Source organism: Schistocerca serialis, chromosome 1, assembly GCF_023864345.2.
Source record: "Schistocerca serialis cubense isolate TAMUIC-IGC-003099 chromosome 1, iqSchSeri2.2, whole genome shotgun sequence".
Taxonomy (NCBI): Eukaryota; Metazoa; Arthropoda; class Insecta; order Orthoptera; family Acrididae; genus Schistocerca; species Schistocerca serialis.
Window position 1 is genome coordinate 287,669,730 of NC_064638.1, and position 11,073 is coordinate 287,680,802.

Sequence of the window (11,073 nt, forward strand, 5' to 3'; positions counted from 1 at the left end):
CCAGTTCTAATCAAAGAAGGGAAAGCAGAAAGGTGGAAGGAGTATATAGAGGGTCTATACAAGGGCGATGTACTTGAGGACAATATCATGGAAATGGAAGAGGATGAAGATGAGATGGGAGACATGATACTGCGTGAAGAGTTTGACAGAGCACTGAAGGACCTAAGTCGACAACATTCCATTAGAACTACTGATATCCTTGGGAGAGCCAGCCCTGACAAAACTCTACCATTAGGTGAGAAGATGTATGAGACAGGCGAAATACCCTCATACTTCAAGAAGAATATAATAATTCCAATCTCAAAGAAAGCAGGTGTTGACAGATGTGAAAATTACCGAACTATCAGTTTAATAAGCCACGGCTGCAAAATACTAACACGAATTCTATACAGACGAATGGAAAAACTGGTAGAAGCCGACCTCGGGGAAGATCAGTTTGGATTCCGTAGAAATGTTGGAACACGTGAGGCAATACGGACCCTACGACATATCTTAGAAGCTAGATTAAGGAAAGGCAAACCTACGTTTCTTGCATTTGTAGACTTAGAGAAAGCTTTTGACAATGTTGACTGGAATACTCTCTTTCAAATTCTGAAGGTGGCAGGGGTAAAATACAGGGAGCGAAAGGCTATTTACAATTTGTACAGAAACCAGATGGCAGTTACAAGAGTCGAGGGGTATAAAAGGGAAGTAGTGGTTGGGAAGGGAGTGAGACAGAGTTGTAGCCTGTCCCCAGTGTTATTCAATCTGTATATTGAGCAAGCAGTGACGGAAACAAAAGAAAAATTCGGAGTAGGTATTAAAATCTAGGGAGAAGAAATAAAAACTTTGAGGTTCGCCGATGACATTGTAATTCTGTCAGAGACAGCAAAGGACTTGGAAGTGCAGTTGAACGGAATGGATAGTCTCTTGAGAGGCGGATATAAGATGAACATAAACAAAAGCAAAACTATAATAATGGAGTGTAGTAGAATTAAGTCGGTTGATGCTGAGGGGATTAGATTAGGAAATGAGACACTTAAAGTAATAAAGGAGTTTTGCTATTTGGGTAACAAAATAACTGATGACGGCCGAAGTAGAGAGGATATAAAATGTAGACTGGCAATGGCAAGGAAAGCGTTTCTGAAGAAGAGAAATTTGTTAACATCGAGTATAGATTTAAGTGTCAGGAAGTCGTTTTTGAAAGTATTTGTATGGAGTGTAGCCATGTATGGAGGTGAGGCGTGGATGGTTCAAATGGCTCTGAGCACTATGGGACTTAACATCTGTGGTCGTCACTCCCCTAGAACTTAGAACTACTTAAACCTAACTAACCTAAGGACATCACACACATCCATGCCTGAGGCAGGATTCGAACCTGCGACCGTAGCAGTCGCGCGGTTCCGGACTGAGCGCCTAGAACCGCGAGACCACCGCGGCCGGCAAGGCGTGGACGATAGGTGGTTTGGACAAGAACAGAATAGAAGCTTTCGATATGTGGTGCTACAGAAGAATGCTGAATATTAGATGGGTAGATCACATAACTAATGAGGAGGTATTGAATAGAATTGGGGAGAAGCGTAGTTTGTGGCACAACTTGACTAGGAGAAGGGATCGGTTGGTAGGACGTGTTCTGAGGCTTCAAGGGCTCACCAATTTAGTACTGGAGGGCAGCGTGGAGGGTAAAAAACGTAGAGGAAGACCAGGAGATTCTACACTAGGCACATTCGGAAGGATGTAGGTTGCATTAGGTACTGGGAGATGGAAAAGCTTGCACAGGATAGAGTAGCATTCAGAGCTGCATCAAATCAGTCTCAGGACTGAAGACCACAACAACAACAACAGTTCATAGTGTTTATGCCGATATTACGCTGTCATATTTCTTTGTCAAAGTTGATATGTGAAATATTTATGTCAAAGAAATTTGATGGTGTAATAGGGAACTTTGTCAAATCGCGCCTGTCATCAAATAAATATGATAAAATCTAGGCCCTCGCCATAGATTTGATCATAAAAGTCGTTCGTCTTCTGTTTACTGCAATGTGAGATACAACCGCTTCGAGAGCTGGCGTCGCTACTGCTATTTGACGGCTCTGTAGTGTGTTTGTAAACGTGGCTTCAAAGCGCTGCTGCCTGCGGCGTGGCTGTGGCTGTCGCTGTCGCTACTGAAGCAATGATTTTTCTCCGTGTTTTACTGCCCCTGTTACCACACACCGATACACAAATATTGCGCTAGACTTATTTGGGACCGCTCTATCGACTGGTAATGTAAAATTTCACTTTAAAAAATTATTTTGCCTGTAACGAAAACCAAACCAATGCTCTCGGTGAACATTGGGTGTTGCATGAAAGGCGTCATGAGCAGTATTTGTTTGGGCTGATTCAGCTACACATCATAAAAACCTAAATTGTAAATATCTTCCGAAACGCCTGATAAAATGTGCATGATAACTGTTAGGAGCGACCCGTATTGACATGAAATACTTGTATTTACAAATCGGGGCATCTTACAATAAAAATATTTTGAAACATAACAATTATTTTCACTAATCTGCAACCAAACAGAAAATTTGTCTATACATAAACGTAATAAGTACAACTCTTTCAGAAGAGGAGCATGTATTGGAGTTAGTTATATAATCACATGACATTCCACTTAAAATGCTGACTGATATTAAATATATTTAAAATGAGGATGAAACAGTTCTTGTATGATCACTGTTTCTATATTGTTTTTCAATTTCTGGAACATTATAGAAAGTAAATCTGATATACCAAACGTTATTAATAATACATGTTCTCGTGGCTTTTAAATAAGCTGTACTTAGTTTTGGTTAGAAATATTTTTATTTGTGATTATACATACTCTATGTTGGGAATTTTGTTGTTTCATTTGTGTTTTCTAGATCACGTCGTTGGCCACTTATGTTAACGCATGATTGTAGCCGGTCTCGAAAACTCCGAGTAGCATCATCTAACATCTGACATGAAATACAAATGATTTATTCCTGCATTGTTGTCTTCAGACCTTCAAGGCAGTGTCCTTTGTTAATATTTACTCGGGACTTCTCACAAAAAGAAATGACATGAGCTTAGATCAGGGAAGCGAGGAGACCAGTGAAGATTAATGACCCCCTGCCACTGCCTCGGGAAACACTGTTATGAAGCGGGGTACGTGGTCTGCAACCAGTGTACGGTACTCCTTGGCCGTCATGGTGCCTTGCACGAGCTCCACTGGAGCCATGGATGCCAACACGAATGATCCCCAGAGCATAATGGAGCCGCTGCTCGCTTGCCTCCGACCCGCAGTACACATGTCAAGGACCTGTTCCACTGGAAGACGACGGATTCGCGCCCTCCCACATCTGCATAATGAAGAAGGTATCGGGATTCATCAGACTATGAAACGCTCTGCCACTGCACCAACGTCCAGCGCCGATGATCACGTGTCCATTTCAGTCGTAGTTGCCGATGTCGTGGTGATAACACACGCGTGGGTCATCGGCTGTGGAGGCCCGTCTTCAGGTGTGTTGAGACACACTTGTATTCTAACCAGCATTAAAGTCCCGTCACAGTTTGCCGCCTATCCTCTTTTTGTCAGTCTGCCCAGCCTATGACGTCCGACATCAGTAATGGGGTATGGCCACCCAACCCCACGTCGTCTGGACCTGGTTTCGCATTCGTTTCTACACGTGTTGAAGACACTCACCACAGCACAAGTCGTGTAGTTTCCGAAGTGCCGAGCCTCCGGGCCATCACAATATGCCCTCGGCCACACTCAGATATATCGCGCACCTTCCCCATTCTACACATGGAGCTCTCACTGGTACTACATGCATCGTGCGTGTGTCTGACTAGCAATCATTTCTTGTCAGGTGATTCTGATATCGCCTGGACGGCTTTATGTCGATAGCAGGTCGGTGATCATAATGTTCTGGCTGATTGGAGTATATAGGGTGCATCGTAATTAACAGAGAAAAATTACACAGGTACGATATCAGAAAAAAATAATTCAGTACAAAAAAAAATGGTTCAAATGGCTCTGAGCACTATGGGACTTAACTTCTGAGGTCATCAGTCCCCTAGAACTTAGCACTACTTAAACCTAACTAACCTAAGGACGGCACACACATCCATGCCCGAGGCAGGATTCGAACTTGCGACCGTAGCGGTCGCCCGGTTCCAGACTGTAGCGCCTACAATCGCTCGGCCACCCCGGCCGGCAATTCGGTACACATGGGTCCGTTTGCCAGGTAACGGCGAACGTGTGCCGCCATTGACTTCAGCATGAAAAGATGCGCTAGTTGATACTAACGTATTTGAATTGTAAGTTTTTCGATTAAGGTCCAAATTTCACCCATGGCGAGCCTTAACGAATTCTGTTTCAGGGCGTTACTTCTTACTGTTGACTTATGACAGAATCAAAAAGTTCTCATCATGCGTCTACAAGGTGTTTCACTATGTTTGGACGATTTCAGATGTGAATAACGCGCGTTGTCTATTAATAGTGTGGAGTCAAGCTTCATCCCATATACAGATCAGTAATAACGTTGTAGTGGTCGCGGCAACACCGTGCTTTAACGGTGAAGTGCTATTTTCGCTACGGCGAATCTGTCGTGCGCGTGCAACGTGCATTTGGTAAGCATACAAAATTTAGCCGGGATATCCTGTCTTGTTCGTGGAACAATATTGGATTGTACAAGGAACTTCCGTGCAACTGCCAGTGCATCGAACCGAAAGTCAACCGTCGTCGGATAACCGTCCGAACTCCCTACAACATCTAACGTGTGCTAGCAAGCCCTCGTAGATGCTGTCCGGCCAGCTTGGTTCCATCAAGACGGCGCAACATACCGCACATCCAAGAACACCTTGCAAGTTCTCCGTGAAACATTTGGCAACCGTATGATTTCCCAACGCGCTTGTGGTATGTAGGGTGCATCCTAATTAACAGGGGAAGCCTACACAGGTACGATATCAGAAAAAAACGATTCAGTACACATGAAGGCGAACTCGCCTGATTTAACCGAGACAGCCTTTTACCTGTGGGTGTAAGATGAACATTAAAAAAAGCAAAACAAGAATAATGAAATGTAGTCGAACCAAATCAGGTGATGCTGAGGGAATTAGGTCAGGAAACGAGACGCTTAAAGTAGTAGATGAGTTTTGCTATTTGTGCAGTAAAATAACTGACCATGGCCGAAGCAGAGAGGATATAAAATGTAGACTAGCAATGGCAAGAAAAGTGTTTCTGAAGAAAAGAAATTTTTTAATATCGGATATATATTTAAGTGTTAGGAAGCCTGTTCTGAATGCATTTGTGGGGAGCGTTGCCATGCATGGAAACGAAAAGCTGACGATAAGCAGTTTAGAAAAGAAGAGAATAGAAGCTTTCGAAACGTGGTGCTACAGACGGATGCTGGAGATTAGATCACGTAACTAATAGGTAGCTTCCGAGTAGAATTGGAGAGAAAAGAAATTTTGTGGCACAACCTGACTAGAAGAAGGTATCGGTTGATTGGACACATTCTGGGACATCAAGGGATCACCAATTTAGTATCGGAGGGAAGTGTGGTTCGTTAAAATCATAGAGGGAGACCAAGAGATGAGTACAGTAAGCAGATTCAGAAGGATGTAAGATGCAGCAGTTATTCGGGGATAAAGAGGCTTGCACGGGATAGAGTAGCATGGAGAGCTGTATCAAACCAGCCTTCGAACTGAAGACCACAATAGCAACAGTTACTTCATAAACTTGAATAAATGTTCTGCATCGTTTAAAATGTTGTTTCGCGACTAGTTTTTCTATTACTCAAATCTGAAATCGTTAGAACATTGTGAAACACCCTGCATCACATTCCCCAACCATGTCGATGGGTGAAATTTCAACATAAATAGATGGAGCGTTAATCGAAATTTTATTTTTCAGATATTTTTGTACTAACTAGGGCGATGCTTCATACTGAAGTCATTGGAGGCTCCTAACGTAACATCGGGATACATCTCCCAAACGACTTGTTTGCCGACACACGTTCACTGCAACATTTTTGCTTCTGTTATCGCATAATTTCGCCTATGTTTTCACTGTCGATTATGATGTACGGGGTGATCAAAAAGTTACCCTTATATTCCAGACTCGGAAAGGCTGTCGGGGAAAATCGCTGTGAGCACTGAGCCAATCATCCTACAGCCACACGAGGTTGAAGATACCGTTTGGTAAAACAATGCGTCCTGTTGCATAAAGCAGTTCGTAACTGCCTGCTGCACATCCTCGTCCGACAGCAATCGTCGAATGCGTGATAATCGAATGGGGTCAGATCAGGACTACAGGGCGGGTACTCGAGTGTCTTTAATAGGCGAATTTACTGAGTTACGACATTTTCGATTTGGGGACATGCGTTATTATGAATCAGCAGAAGCCTTTGTCACAATTTTTCACAGTGGTTGTTTTTGATAGACATGCTGTCCCATACACATTCTTCATTCTCCGAGAGATGTTCACCCTTAGGCAGCCAAGAACAGAATAACAGCACGTTGATCCTGTTCGGACGCATTTGATAATAACATGGCCATAGTTCACATTTCCGCATTTAACGCACGCACGTCGGAAAGAACTAAAGTGCGCGTCATTTATGTTGGCGGCCGAGTTTAGGTTCGTTCTGCGCATCTGACGTCACAAAACACAGTCAGCCAATGAACAGAGAACGACGTTGCCACATCTCGACTGCAGTGCAGAGCATGGACGAGTGTCTTCAGTTCTAGAAACGTTCAGTCATAAATAAAGTAATTGAACAAAAGCAATGTCTTGATAGCAGATATTCTTTTATAGAAAGTTTGGAAAAAGCATTCTTTATACCAATTGCTTCATATTCTATTAATTAATTAAACCAAACAAGCAACAAGACTCCTAATTCAGGCGATAGCAAGGAAAGGTGTTTGTATCACTCTCACGAATCGCTTTTTCGCAATAAAGAACAGCAGTAATTGTTTATTTCCTATTGTACTTCGACGAAGCGTGAGTAATTCGTAGTCATACCAACAGTGTTTGTCAATATTTTGCGTGACATGTTATAGTCCTCATTGCGTTATGTACTTAATCATTGCGATATGTATTGAGACGAGGTGCGTTAGTGTAACGGTTAAGGTGTTGGGCTGCTAATCGAAAGGTTATGAGTTCAAACATTTGCCGTCATGGTAGCTCAGCGTGTTCGGACAGAGGGTTACATACCCTCTGTAAGAAAAAAAACTGAGTTAATCGATCATCAACGAACTTAATCGGATGTCTTACGACGTCCGCCCCGAGTAGATACAACGAACAAACGCGGACAAAATGAGAATTTAAAAAAAGAAACCTTGTGTGGTGCTTAATATTTTCATTATTTAAAAACAATATCGAAATGCCTTTCTTCACGAATTATATTCTTTTGAATGCAATTTTTTGAAATATCTAGTGCTTTGTCTCTTTATTAACCCTTTCGCTGCTGCAGACACGTGCTCGCCGCATTCCGCGCTGTGCGCGATTTTGTCATCACTGCACTGCTCGCCTGTGCAGACACATGGTGTTCCCACTGCTTTGACACACTTATCATTCAATTTCACAAAAAGTATTTGGCCCAAAAATTTGATTTTTACACGTCTTCTTGACTGATACCTTCCCCCCATAAATGACTTAATTTTGTTTCGATGTTCAACGCAGTTATTATGCAGCATTAAATATAGTAAACCATTGAACGAAATTTTGAAGAGTTAGCAGAGGTAGAAGTCCATAGCGTATACTTTCCGTATGGTCGATTTTAGTTGCCACAATGTTGAGAATGAAATGTGGACAAGATACCTAAATTTCATATAAAATTTACTGTATACTCTATGGACTTTTACCTCTGCAAACTCTTCAAAATTTCGTGCAATGGTTTACTATATTTAAAGCTGCATAATAACTGCGTTGAACATCGAAACAAAATTACGTCATTTATGGGGGGAAGGTATCAATCAAGAAGATGTGTAAAAATCTAATTTTTGGGCCAAATTGTTTTTGTGGAATCGATTGATAAGAGTGTCAAAGCAGTCGGAACACGATGTGTCTGCACAGGCGAGCAGTGCAGTGACAAAATCGCGCACAGCGCGGAATGCAGGGAGCATGTCTTTGTAGCAGCGAAAGGGTTAATGCGGCCGTGGTAGCTTTACTTCATGAACTGCGCGCTCCCCCCTAAACGTAAGCTTGCGAACTATGCTATACTATGGCGTTGCTTCTATTGGCGCGTGCGTCGTGTGAAACTGGCAATGCAGCAATCTCCCGCGTCTGGGCGGGCATGCGCGAGCCGCCATGGTAAAAGAATTGAACTATAATGCCACATTTATCTCTTGTCTAAATGTCGGTGCATATATACCCGCATCGCAGTCGGGCTACATTGCATATGCACTGCAGCAACCCTCTATAACGGAAAATTTTTAATCGTGCCTTATACACAATGTATATCATTTCGTTTCTAGTTTAAACGCCTTTTATGCGTCACAGTTAAAAAGCCTCTGCTAATACTGTGGAGTACAGTTTGTACTGTGCTGCATAGGGCGCACTAACGAGGTGGATACTTACGAGCAAAAATGCAGGAAACCACATAGATATGTGGACAGTAGAAAATAACTTTTTAGAGAGCTACTGCTAATGACACGGTACACAGTGCTTTACAAACACGCCTGGCGGCCATTGTGCCAGCGCAAGCCCACATCAATTAACCTAGCCTTCGTTACTGTCAGGAGATTTTCTTGTAGGGAGGACACCCGAGAAGTTTCTTGAAGAAAAAGGAAAGTCTACCTCATTTTTATTATACGAGAGACGAAGAGAACGGAAGGGAACTATTGACGAGAGTTGGAAGCCAAATGGTGTGACAGTGTTCACAGGAAATTGCAAGTAGAAATTGTTGTATAAGAAATAGAAAACTTCGGCAAAGTCTCTTCATCTTTGTTAGTTTTTGGTAGTGTCCTAGAACCATCATCAGGTGGGGCTGGCATGCTTGGCTAGCGAAAGGGTTGCTGGGAATCAGTGAAACAAGAGAGCGGCACCCTTCCAGGTTTTGCACCAACGTGGAGCAGCGGAGTGTCATCAGACTTCTGTCAGCTCAAAGGTTGAAACTGATCCAAATTCAACGTCGGATTGCAGAATAATATGATGAAAGTTGTCTGACTCGATCACAAATGTATGGTGAGCAGGTAAGTTCAGACAGTGTGTAACAAATGTTGAAAATTCGCCATACGCAGGACACACTATGCAGTCACAGAGAATAGCATTGTGATAGTTGATGAGTTGATATGGGAAAACAGATATATAGCAGTGAGTGATATTGTTGCAAACGATGATGTTAGTGTTGGAAAAGCCCACCATAATGTTCATGGTGTACTGATGTTCAGGAAAGTGTGTGCGAGATGGGTTCCAAAACATCTGTCAACAGAAGTGAAAGAAAACCTCATGGATGTGTGCAGGGAGACCTGAAGTTCATCTTCTTGCACCATAATCCGTATTCCATGGATCTGGCACCTTCAAGTTACCACATTTTTACCCACTGAAAGAAGCTCTTCGTGACTCAAGATTCGCTGATGAAGTCTGGGCAGCACTGCGTAACAGGTTATGCACATGCCACAAGAATTTTTTGTGCATGGAATTGAGAAGCTTGCCAGTGCTGGCATAAGTGCATAGAGCTTTAAAAGAAAAACTTCTGGTATTTTGTTGAATGACCCTTGGACTAGAGGGCTTATGGAAGTAGTGGCTTGGGACGTCTTACACGCTAAGATTCAAAAAAATTCGACGAAATCTGAAGGTGACCCAAAGCAATAAAGGGTGTTTATGGTTTTTTAGCCCTCCTGTTTCACGCCCTCCTGTGTCACGATTACGGAGGATCCCTCTAAGACCCCTCCCCCACCCCCTTTTTTCGGCAATAACCCACCGAAGGGGTGTCGAAGGTGTTGCTTACCCTCAGGCGCTATAATAGTAGCGAAGCGCCGCTCACCTGAATGAATTCCAAAGTGTCTGAAAATATACACTACTGACCATTAAAATTGCTACACCAAGAAGAAATGCAGATGATAAGCGGGTATTCATTGGACAAATATATTATACTAGAACTGACATGTCATTATATTTTCACGCAATTTGGGTGCATAGATCCTGAGAAATCAGTACATAGAACAACCACCTCTGACCGTAATAACGGCCTTGATACGCCTGGGCATTGAGTCAAACAGAGCTTGGATGGCGTGTACAGGTACAGCTGCCCATGCAGCTTCAACACGATACCACAGTTCATCAAGAGTAGTGACTGGCGTATTGTGCCGAGCCAGTTGCTCGGCCACCATTGACCAGATGTTTTCAGTTGGTGAGAGATCTGGAGAAGGTGCTGGCCAGGGCAGCAGTCGAACATTTTCTGTATCCAGAAAGGCCAGTACAGGACCTGTAACATGCGCTCGTGCATTATCCTGCTGAAATTTAGAATTTCGCAGGGATCGAATGGAGGGTAGAACCACAGGTCGTAACACATCTGAAATGTAACGTCCACTGTTCAAAGTGCCGTCAATGCGAACAAGAAGTGACCGAGACGTGTAACCGATGGCACCCCATACCATCACGCCGGGTGATAGGCCAGTATGGCGATGACGAATACACGATTCCAATGTGCGTTCACCGCGATGTCGCCAAATACGGATGCGACCATCATGATGCTGTAAACAGAACCTGGATTCATACGAAAACATGACGTTTTGCCATTCGTGCACCCAGGTTCATCGTTGAGTACACCATCGCAGGCACTCCTGTCTGAGATGCAGCGTCAAGTTGATAGTCCATGCTGCTGCAAACGTCGTCGAACTGTTCGTTCAGATGGTTGTTGTCTTGCAAACGTTCCCATCTGTTGACTCAGGGATCGAGACGTGGCTGCACGATCCGTTACAGCCATGCGGATAAGATGCCTGTCATCTCGACTGCTAGTGATACGAGGCCGTTGGGATCCAGCACGGCGTTCCGTATTACCCTCCTGAACCCACCGATTCCATATTCTGCTAACAGTCATTGGATCTCGACCAACGCGAGCAGCAATGTAGCGATATGATAAA